This window comes from Hemitrygon akajei, chromosome 6 (assembly GCF_048418815.1).
Source record: "Hemitrygon akajei chromosome 6, sHemAka1.3, whole genome shotgun sequence".
Lineage (NCBI taxonomy): Eukaryota > Metazoa > Chordata > Chondrichthyes > Myliobatiformes > Dasyatidae > Hemitrygon > Hemitrygon akajei.
Window position 1 is genome coordinate 126499608 of NC_133129.1, and position 12398 is coordinate 126512005.

General features: G+C 42.6%; 1 long non-coding RNA gene across 1 annotated transcript; it reads left to right on the plus strand.

Moving 5' to 3' along the window:
- The first annotated feature begins 1537 nt into the window (after nucleotides 1-1537).
- LOC140728756 (uncharacterized) lies at nucleotides 1538-6605 on the plus strand. Its single transcript, XR_012099178.1, has 3 exons — nucleotides 1538-1579; nucleotides 6014-6158; nucleotides 6251-6605. It is a non-coding gene; the product is annotated as an uncharacterized lncRNA (long non-coding RNA).
- The last annotated feature ends 5793 nt before the right edge of the window (nucleotides 6606-12398 follow it).

The following is a 12398-nucleotide window of genomic DNA, read 5'->3' on the forward strand; positions in this document are numbered from 1 at the left end:
CCACCAACCCCCCGCCCCCCCCCCCCCCCCCCCGGTTCATTGCCTGGGGCTTCGATGCATCACAGGATTCAATACACGTCCGTCTCCAAGAGACAATAGCCGTTATCAATGGTTCCGCCTTTCGGAGGCCAGAACACATTCCAAACTCTTTGTGGATACTGCATGTCTTTCTCTCATTTCCTGAGTCTCCTGACTCAAATCAATAGCGATCCTGCCATTCTCAAAAAGGAGGGGGCCACGGGCGTAACAGTAGTTAATTATTTAAATGGAAACCATGCATCCATGTGAACCTTAATTCTGTCTGGAACGTCCAGTGAGGGCAGGGCACAATAAGACAGAATGGTGTGGAGAATGTCAGAGTTAACAATATCTTTGCAATTGCTAAACTGTGCACAAAACAAGTTAACAGCACTTTTTGAGAATGAAATTAATGCCACAAAGGGTCATTTGAAAGTCAGAAATGTAGTCTTTTGCATTAAATCAGAGTTGTTAAAGACCCCAGTAGATAGCTTTACTGACCTTCTCAACTGAGTACGAGGGGTGATTGATAAGTTTGTGGCCTAAGGTAGAAGGAGTCAATTTCAGAAAACCTAGTACATTTATTTTTCAACACTTTCCCCTCCTACAGTTACACACTTAGTCCAGTGGTCGTGGAGCATACGATCTTGGACCTCCAGAAAGTGTCCACAGCAGATTGATAAGTTCGTGCCCTAAGGTAGAAGGAGATGAGTTATTAACTTCAAACTTTCTGCATTTTCACTCAAAGAGTTGAACTGCATGTGCATGTAATGAGAGCTGTATAACTCACCTCCTTCTACCTTAGGCCACAAACTTATCAATCAGCCATCTGTGGACACTTTCTGGAGGTCCAAGATCCATATGCTCCACGACCGCTGGACTAAGTGTGTAAATGTAGGAGGGGACTATGTTGAAAAATAAATGTGCTAGGTTTTCTAAAATTGACTCCTACCTTAGGTCACAAACTTATCAATCACCCCTTGTATGTCAAAATATAAAGTAAGCCCTGGATTACAAACAACTCTCACCCCTTCCCAAGTGAGGGGGATTCTGTTCACCTACTCTGGAAGGTCTTTTGTTTTCAAAAGATTAAAATGAAGATATTGACTAAACTATAATCCTCCGGGGCATTTAAATAGGGACCATGGCAACAGGAAGGAGTTTTGGCTGATAACAAACAGATGGTGACATAAGTAATTTTGGGAGTGGCAAGCTTGATCTGACCACATAAGCAAACAAGTCTGAGAAAGTCTTATACAGTATCAGGTACCAATAAACCACAAAGATTAGATCATTCAATACATTTCATCAGCTGCAAATGATATTGATGTTGAATTATTAAGAGAAAGGCCTTAAGTATAGCTCGCAGCAGTTTACAATCAATTCTCTTTCACATGCGTGGGAAGTAGTATTTGGCAAACACTTTAGTGTTTTTTGAAGAGGTAACCGGAAAGGCAAATAAAGATTGGGCAATGGTTGTTGTTTATTTGATCTTTAGCAAGGTCTTTGACTAGGCTTGCATGGAAGGCAGTTCTGGATGGTTAGGTCCCATGGAATCTTGGTTAGTAAATTTAAAACTGGCTTGGAGATGGGAAGCAGAGGGTAATGGTTGAAGGTTGTTTCTTGGAATGAAGGTTAGTGACTTATGGTGTGTTGCATGAGTTAGTTTTGGGACCTTTATTATCCATTACTTGCGTACATAATTTGTTTGCAAACATGGAAGATTTAATCAGTAAATTTGCAAAGGCACAAAATTAGGTATAGATCGTGATGAAGGTTGTCATAGATTACAGGGGGATCTTGATCATAGGGAAGTGAATGGCGAATGGATTTCAATACAGATAAATGTAAGCTGATGCCTTTTAGAAAGTCAATTCAGCATAGAACTTATAGCATGAATGGTAGGGCTACTAGGGAGTGTAATGGAACAGAGAGATTTAGGAGTATAAGTACATAGTTTGTTGGAAGTTGAGGATGGAGTTAACTTGTGGCTTCATTACATTCTTCAACATTTGAACTCCCCCAATACTTGTGTGAGGATCGTGCTTGTGATTTTAGCTCCACTTTCAACACTATTGTTCTGGAGTTTCTAAGCTAATTATCTGTGGGTGGATTACAACCTACCTGACAGGAAGGAAGCAGAATGTAGAGCTGGGCTCCTACTTGTCCAACTCAATGTCTGCAAGCACAAGTTCGTCCCACCCAGGGCTGTGTTCTGTTACCCCCTCCTTTTCTCACTTTATACACATGACTGTACCTCCACAAACCAAACCATTAAAGTTCATGCATGACACGACTGTAGCTGGTCTCATCAAAGAGAGGTAGATCATCTTGCAGTATGGTGTGCTCAAAACAACTCTGAACTTAATGCCATCAAGACAATAGAAGTGAGGAATGATTTCCACAAACAGCCCCCTACTTGCACCCGCACCATGGAAATTAATGGCCAGGCTGTGTCTGTGGTTGGGTCATTCAGATTCTTGGGGACTACTATTACTGTAGTGTTCTCGCTCGGGTGTAACAGAACCCGAACTAAACACCGAGATAAACCGTCGTTAATGAAAACAGGGTCGCAGTAAGATTAACCATTTACTGTTCACTCTTCCACATTAACGTATGGTGAAAACTATGGATAAAACAATACAAGATTGGTACAGTAGTTGTTTCCTTCTAGATATCACATTTGCATCGTGAATACTTGCAAAGGTAAAACTACAACAACTACATTACATTAAAGTGTAGCATACAGTCAGAATCTACTTACGCCGTTGACTGCTTTAAATACACTTCAACACAACTATCCGCAACTCTTTAACTAACGAAAACATAAACCTTATCGACCGTCGTTACTTTTAACAGAATCAGCGTTAACATTTTAATTCAACATATCGATTATCTATGACTTACAGCGTTGCTCCACTGTGATTTCTAATGCATAGAAGACAACTTTTCTTGCGCTGGACTCGCACATGTGAGCCCCCCACCTTTCCGTCTTTCCCAAACCGGTATTTTCCCACAAGACGCGGTGAAACTGGATGTGACGTCATCGCATGCCGCGATATATTACAGACAATGAATTTACTTAATCAATCCTAACTTTACTAAAAAATGCTAACACACGAATTACTAAGCGAAAATATTATAAACTAAATAACTGCCATAAAGGCAGCACAATTACCAATACATTGAAGTGGGCCAAGCACATTATGTTCATCACTAGAACCTAGGAAAGCAGAGCACAGATTGTCCTTCCTACGTCAGCTTAGGAAACTTAACATCTGATGAATTTTCACTCAGCCATCAGTGAGAGTGTTGTGACCACCTCTGTCATCGTTTGGCTTCTTGCCACCTCCTCCCTCTCCAAGTCCAGGTTGCAGTGGGTGGTCCACTTTGCAGAGAAGATCATGGGCAGACAGCTACCGACATTAAGAACCCTGATCATTGCCTCAGCAAAGAAAAGAGATGGAAAAATTACAGCTTACTCCACCTACCCTCGCAGTCACCTGCTTACCAAATTGCCATCAAGGAGGCAATATGAGTTCACCACCACCAGGACTATATGTCACCTCTGAAGCTTCTATCCTATATATGTCCGGCTTCTCAACAAAACTCACTTCAGACGTAACACCCTAACTGTCCCTGCGCAAAATCTGCTAAATGATCTTTGCTGCTGTCCTTGTTCTGTTGATAATTACTGAGGCTATTCATACGTTCACATTTACACAAGTCTGATTATTGACATTTGTGCATGTGACTGTTCTGCAAATCGTTAACTGCCCGTGGCTGCCTGCTCTATTGTCTTGTAAATTGTTGGTTGCTGTTGTGTTGTCTGTTATGGTATTGTCCCGTGGTTTAGGCTTGACACTGAACCACTCTCAATTCTGGTTTGTTTCATATACTGGCAATGAAGTGCTTCTGATTCTGATGTTGAAAGCAGCGTAACAAGTAGACAGGGTAATGGAAAATTTGCTTAGCATGTTGTCCTTCATCTGTTAGGGCGCTGAGTATAGGAGTCCGGTCATTTTGTTCTAATTGTATAAATTGTTGGTGAGGCCGCACTTGCTTATTATTGTCATACCGAGGGTCGGTGAAAACTCCTTTTGCAGACCATTCATACAGGTCAATTTATTACAGCGATGCATTAAAGTAGTACAAGCAAGGCAAGACCAGAATGCAGATTAAGTGTATCAGTTACTGAGGAAGTACAGAGCAGTAAGGTACGTTGATAATGAGGTAGATTGTGAGGTCAAGAACCCAGCTTGTACTAGGGAGCCACTTGATTGCAGGATAGATCTGTTCTTGAGCCTGGTGATACCTGCTTTCAGGATTTTGTATCCTGTTCCGATGGGAGGAGTGGAGAGGGTGGAATGTCCGAGGTGGGTGAGGTCTTAGATTGTATTGGCTGCTTTAGTAGGCCGTGAGAAATGTACACAGGGTCTGTGGAGGGGAGGTTGGTTTCCATGATTTACTGAGTTGTGTTCGCATCTTTCGGCAGTTTCCTGTTGTCACAGGCAGAGCCATTGCCAATCTGCCTCTGGATATGATGTTTCCTCTGATGCATTGATAATATTTGCTGAGGATCGAACATGACATGCAGAATTTCTTTAGCCTCCAGGGGAAGTAGAGTCATTGGTGAGCTTTCCTGGCTGTGGCATCTACGTGGCTGGAGCAGGACAGGCTGCTGGTGATTCTAACAACTAGATGCTGCCTGGTTTAGAGGGCATGTGCTACCACAAGAAGCTGGATAAACTTGAGTTGTTTGCTCTGGAGCATGGAGGCTGAGGGGAGATCTGATAGAGGTTTACAAGATTACGAGAGGCATAGCTAGAGAACATCAGTTTCCCAGCACTGGAGTGTCTAATACCAGAGGGAATACATTGAAGGTGAGAGGGGGTAGGTTCAACAGGGATGTGAGGACTCAGAGTCATGGATGACTGGAATGTGCTGCCTGGTGTGGTGGTAGAGGCAAATGGTAGAGGTGTTTAAGAGACGTTTGGATAGACAGGTGGATGGAAGGAAACTGGAGGCATATGGGCATGGTATAGTTGGTAGGCAGCTATTGATCCCAGGGAATCATGGGTTTGCGCCTCTGGTGGACTCTCCAGGGTGCAAGCCTGGGTGGGAAAATTTGAAGAACCGACTGCTGCCCACACCGTGGGATCCCCCTCTCCACGTCATCGATGTTGGCCAAGGGAAGGGCAAGCGCCGATACAGCTTGGCACCAGTGACGTCACAGAGGTTGCCAGAGTGAACTTGTAAACAACATCAAACTGCCTCAGGGACCCTGGCTCAGGATTTCTTCCTTGGGGTTTACTCCCGAAGCCTTTCCTATGGGTATGGCCACAAGGCAGCGGAGGTTTAAAATCAGAGGTTTCCTTCTCCTAGGTGAACTGCCACCCAAGGCTGACGAGCTCCCCCTGCCCAAAGCAACTGGTTTTGAGGCACCAACATGGTGTAGGTAGGAGGGATTATTGTTCAGGTGTTTTTGATTTGCTTTTTAGCTGGTTCTGCACAACATTGTCAGTCGAATGGCTGTTCCTATGTATTATTACTGTTCCATGTACCATGTCTTATGCTTTGTAATTTTGCTGATATACAGGGAAAAATTGTTGCCAGGACAACATGTCACTAGGCTATCTCCCTCCTGTGCTCCAATTCATTGTCATTTGAGATACGGCCAGCTAGGTGGTATCACCTGCAAACCTGTAGATGGAGTTAGAGCAGAGTCTAGCCACACAGTTGTGAATATATAGGGAGGAGATGACGCAGCCTCCTTGAAAATAATCATGACAGTGGTGTTGCTGGTTGTGAAAAACATGGGAACCCGAGGATAAGTGTGTCAACTTAGTTTTTGCTGTAGTGAGGCGTGCATACATGACTTAGTGGCGTAATGACATATACTATTCACAACTTCTTACAAATAACCCATAATTAATTATTAAAAAACAAAGAATGTTTAATCAAGCTTTACAATTACAATATTTGCGTATTCCAGCCATTTTGGATGGCCATGTAGACCTGAGACAGTGTGGGGTCTTCTCTGCTTTCCATTTGGATCTTCTCTGCTGTATTAGGAAGACTTTTGATTTGCGCTAGGGAGAAGACGTCATGAGGAATGTTCCCTTTTGTAAATTTTTCAGGTATTTCCTTTTCCGAGGGCAAACACAATAATTCATTGACATTTCCATGATTAGTTGTCCTCTTGAATTGATCTTGTAATTGTGTCCTTCAGAAACAGAGCCCATCTCTGCATTTGTGAAGTTGCTGGCAGTGGAACACTCTTCCGTGGACTGGAAAACTTCCAACGGCGTGTGGTGGAAAATGTGCTGACTAGCTGCATTGCGGACTACCAATGCCTTTTGAGTGGATAATCCTACAAAAGTTAATGATTCAGCCCAATACATCATGGGTAAAATCCTCCCAACCATTGAGCGCATCTACATGATGCATTCATTATCAAAGATCTTCACCACTCAGGCCATGATTTTTTTTCTCACTCTGCCATCAGGTAGAAGGTTCAAGTGCCTCGGGATTTGCACCACCAGGTTCAAGAACAGTTACTACTAAATCATCAGGAGCTTGTAAAAAATGGGATAACTACACTCAATTAAAGCCTCTTTTATCTTCTTATTTCATGCTCGTTATTTATAGCTATTTATTTATATCTACATTTGCACAGTTGTCCATTATTCCTGTTTAAAGTTACTGTTCTATAGATTTGCTAAGTGTGGCGGCACAAAAAGAATCTTAGGGTTTCATGTAGTAACGTGTATGTGCTCTGATAATAAAGTTTTACTTAGACCTTACTTTGACTTTGAAAATGGACACCAGTAGTTGATGATCAGCGAGTGGGTAAACTGTCTCTCATACAGGTGCTGATCGAAACATTTTGCACCCCAAACCAGATTCGAGGCCTTTCTGTCAATTTCTGCAATTTTTTTTCCTCTCTGCAGCAGAACAAGAATGTGATGCAAAGGCTATGGTGGCATTCACTTTCTATAACTCATAACGTGATAAGACTTGCACCTGTATTACCATAAGGCAAAGCGTCACAGGCAAGCTTCACTACATGATGTGGATCATAGCGTGTGAGTACAGTGCGTCCGTGTTGTCACCATTTCCTTTACCTTTTTGAAAGACACCTAAACTGCTTTGTCCATTGCCGTTTCCTCCCAATCTATAACAATGAGTTCAAAGGGTGGAGCACTGTAGCCGGTTTTGGCAGGAATCTGTTATAGTAATTGACAGATCCTACAAAGGCCCACAACTGTGACACATCCTTTGGCCTTGGGGCTTCCACCACCACTTCAATTTCCTCAGAACACTTGTAATTCTTGTGTGCTAATAGCGTGACATCAGTAATGATGCTTGGCTTAAAGAATTCACACTTGTCATATCATGCTCTAAAACTATAATCTTCTGATCTCTTTAATACTATCTTGAGATTTTGGAGATGTTCCTTGTCAACCTCACCAGTAACAATGGCGTTGTAGATCTTTGCAAATAAAACGGCGTCAAGCATTTCATCTTTAAGAAAAACCGTAACAACTCATTTATTGTAATCCAGTTGCTGAACACAAAAGACGGTATCAGTACTTCAAATAATTACATCATCACATCTAACCAGCCCCTTAAAGTGAAGCTCAACTCAGTATCGGTGGTGGTGAATTACGTTACCCTACACAGGCCCCCCCCCCCCCCCCCCACAGTTCACTACAACTGACATTGTGAATTGCCTGGCTCAGATCTTCTGTTCCATGGCTGGAGGAAGAGCAGGTGACTCTGGCTCATCTAGAGGTGTTGGCATGTTCACGGTCATGTCGTGATGGCAGGGGCATGGTAGCAGAAACCTCCAAATTTTGGTGGGCTGGTTTACGGCGATCAAACAAAACACATGCAGGTTTACACCTCTTATCTATGATCAGAGTCGTTTCTCTCCGTTCCAAAACTCGAACAGTAAGAGGGTCTATGGAGATGGCGGTGTGCATCATGGGAAATGAAAACAAATGAGGTGGAATATAGGTCAACAGGAACCCAAGAGTTCTGTACACCATCATGGGAGGTAGGAATAGGTGGCAAAGGAATTGAATTTACTGAGGAGGGTGAAATGTTGTTGAGAGGCCGACTGGTGATTGTGGCATCAGGAATAAAATCATCTGGCACTCGTAATGCATACCCATATACCAACACAGCCACAAACGACTGTAGGTCCTCTTCTGGCACTGTCCTTTGAAAATAAAAGAAGGAATGTGATTGATGCACCATCAATAACTCACTCTAAGACGTAAGAAACGAGATATCGGCTTTTATTGACTGGAAGAATGAACAACACTACATCCTGGAGAATGAGGCCGGGCTCAGGCCTCAATCGCCTTTATACAGGGGTCTGTGGGAGGAGCCACAGGAGCAGTCCAAACAGGTATATGTAGTTCACCACATTGATTTCCCAGGAGGGACAGCATGTGGCCCATTAGCTCCAACAGCTTAGCATTTCCAAGGCCAGGCGAGGAGAGCAACTGTTTGGTGTGCTCAGACTTTGATAGTCCGAAAGTCTGTAATGGGTGAGTTTTCAGCGATTGGTATTTGTCGTATTCAGGTGGTTGTTCTGGTCATTTGAACTGTGTAAGTATTTAGTACACATGCGCACTCTCCCTGTTGTGCGTGTCGGAGGAGAGGGGAAAATTGTGGGATATAAAGGTGGTGGTTCTCAGGTATTGAACGGAAGCATTGAAAGCAAAGTTGTTTAAAGAAAAGGAGAACATGTCCTTATTGTTTGGGTATTAACAGTGGTAGCAGAGGAACGTTTCTGCCAGCATGACAAAAGCTGGAAAAATGAAATTGAACTATGGAGAAGGAGAAGCAAGCCTTGGCTGTTGCATTGTCGCTTTTGGGAAGAGCGAGAGAGACTGCGGTGGCAACTCTAATGGAAGACTTGAACAAAGACGATGGTATGAATATGCTAATACACTTGACTCTGTTTTTTGATGCAAGAAAAGGGTTGGATTTATGAGGCATATTTTGCCTTTGACAAATTTATAGAGGTAGTTCTAAAAATATGGCTGATTATATCATTGATTTTGAACAAAAGTACACTCACATGTGTAAATACACAATGGAATTTCCTGACACTGCATCAGCCTTTAAATTGTTGGCTATTGCATGTCTAGGCATAAAGGACAGACAGCTAGCATTAACTGCATACATCTGCATCTTCGAAATCAGCACTGAAGAGGATTTTTGGAGAGATGCCCGCACAATGCCAGTTGGAATTAGTTTGAGTCAGGAAATGGCATACTTGACTGAGCAGAAACAAGAGTATAGCAAGCGTAGATCCAAGACAGACAAAGGTATCATTACCTGGCACAAATCCAATAAGCAAGAGTAGTAGGAGATTGAAATGTGTGGTATGTCGAAGTATTTGCACCGGGCAAGAAACTGTCCACACAGAACCAAACAAATTAGGCTAACTGAAGAAAATAGCAAGTCTGAAGATGTAGAAGGGTGCCATATCACATTGTTTGTGAAGGAATCGCTTACTGGTGCAGAGATATTTGAGGCAGTGATCTTAATGATAGAATATCTAGGATCTGCTGTTATTGATACAGCATGCATACACACTGTATGGGGAAAAATGGCTTGAAAAACATGGGTGTGGCATTTTCATTTAATGCTTTTTTAAAACCTTTGATATATTTGAGTTTTCCAATGCCATCATGAATGCTGCTGTGGTGTGGCATCATCCAGTACCTTTCTTAATTCACTTTTGATTGACTCTATTGCAGGGGATGTTGCTTGCAATTGGTGGATGGAACTCCAATCAATAGACAATAGACAATAGGTGCAGAAGTAGACCATTCGGCCCTTCGAGCCTGCACCACCATTTTGAGATCATGGCTGATCATCTACTATCAATACCCGGTTCCTGCCTTGTCCCCATATCCCTTGATTCCCCTATCCATAAGATACCTATCTAGCTCCTTCTTGAAAGCATCCAGAGAATTGGCCTCCACTACCTTCCGAGGCAGTGCATTCCAGACCCCCACAACTCTCTGGGAGAAGTTTTTCCTTAACTCTGTCCTAAATGACCTACCCCTTATTCTCAAACCATGTCCTCTGGTACTGGACTCTCCCAGCATCTGGAACATATTTCCCGCCTCTATCTTGTCCAATCCCTTAATAATCTTATATGTTTCAATCAGATCCCCTCTCAATCTCCTTAATTCCAGCGTGTACAAGCCCAGTCTCTCTAACCTCTCTGCGTAAGACAGTCCAGACATCCCAGGAATTAACCTCGTGAATCTACGCTGCACTTCCTCTACAGCCAGTATGTCCTTCCTTAACCCTGGAGACCAAAACTGTACACAATACTCCAGGTGTGGTCTCACCAGGGCTCTGTACAAATGCAAGAGGATTTCCTTGCTCTTGAACTAAATTCCCTTTGTAATAAAGGCCAACATTCCATTAGCCTTCTTCACTGCCTGCTGCACTTGCTCATTCACCTTCAGTGACTGATGAACAAGGACTTCGAGATCTCTTTGTATTTCTCCCTTACCCAACTCTACACCATTCAGATAATAATCTGCCTTCCTGTTCTTACTCCCAAAGTGGATAACCTCACACTTATTCACATTAAATGCCATCTGCCAAGTATCTGCCCACTCACCCAGCCTATCCAAGTCACCCTGAATTCTCCTAACATCCTCATCACATGTCACACTGCCACCCAGCTTAGTATCATCAGCAAATTTGCTGATGTTATTTTCTATGCCTTCATCCAAATCGTTAACGTAAATGGTAAACAGCTGTGGTCCCAATACCGAGCCCTGTGGCACCCCACTAGTCACCACCTGCTATTCCGAGAAACACCCATTCACCGCTACCCTTTGCTTTCTATCTGCCAACCAGTTTTCAATCCATGTCAATGCCTTCCCCCCGATGCCCTGAGCTTTGATTTTACCCACCAATCTTTTATGTGGGACCTTATCAAATGCCTTCTGAAAATCGAGGTACACTACATCCACTGGATCTCCCCCGTCTAACTTGTAGCTGTCTCAGCCACTTGACACAACAATGCTGGCTCTCCTGTTTTTACTGCATACAAACTCAATCTGGCTTGTTGGTTGTTGTAATTCACTGTTACAAGTGTCATTTCCATAGCCGCGGGAGTTATTGTTTCTCCATTATAAGTTCTTAGGTGGATATCTGCAGGCTTCAGTTCAGTGTCTTTGAAATGCCAATCAAGCTCATCTTGTGGAATGTCTGAAACAGCCGAGCCAGTGTCCAATTCCATTTTAATTAATTTGCCGTTCACTTCTGGTGTAAGCCACTTTGCTTGTCTCCTGTTAGTCTTCACACTGTAAATTTTAAGGCTACCAGCCCTGTGTCATTCTAACCTTTTATAGATTTTTTTTTCATCAAGGGCTTGCAGATTGGTGCTCTTTTTAAAACTGCAACTTGACTTTTTGTCTTTTTCTCTTCCCTGTATAGTCCATTTATTTTTGTCTGCCCAACATGATCTTTGTATGTGTCCTACGTCATTGAATTTTCTGCAAGTTTTGCCCTTAAACATGCATTAGTCTGGTGTATTTAAGCCCCTGCCGCAACAGTCACACTATTTGTTCAGCCAGGCCGGTTTAGATGTTGCAATTTTGTTCGCTTTCCTTCCTGACTGCAACTCAGCTGCATATCTGACTGCTGTTTCATTGATATAGCAATTTCAATGGCTCTTTTAGATGTGAATTGTGCTTTAGTTAGGAGCTATTTTTGAATATTTCCTTGTAAGATTCCACAAACCAAACAATATCTCAGAGCATCATTAAGCCCATCGCTTAACTGACAATGCTCAGACAATCTCTTCAATTTGGCCAGATATGCTGAAATGGACTCCCATTCCTTTTGATTCCGCTTATGAAATCTACACTGTTCTGCAATCAACAATGGCTTCAGATCTAAATGTTCCTGCATTACTTTCACGATATCAGCAAAGCTCATTTCGACTGGTTTGGCTGGAGTAGTTAAATGTCAATGCAAATTGTATGCTCTTCCACCTATTACAATCCCCAAAAGTGGCACTCACTTCTCATTAGTTATTTCATTCAGTTCAAAATACAGCTTGATTTGCTCATCTATGTTTTATGCCATCAAATGTGTCTCTTTCTCATGTGGCCTATCATTTCTGATCTTTTTAAATTTTATGATTATTATCATATGATACTCATTGTTTATGAACCCATGAATTTTGTCCATCTGCCCCTCCTTCCAAAGAATAAAAATCCTGCTTTACTTTTTTTCCCACTTCTCTCCTCTTGCAAAGAAAGGGTGCTGTGCTTCAACAGATACGTAGCAGTCTCAGATTTGTTTTATAATCTCCTTGTCACCAC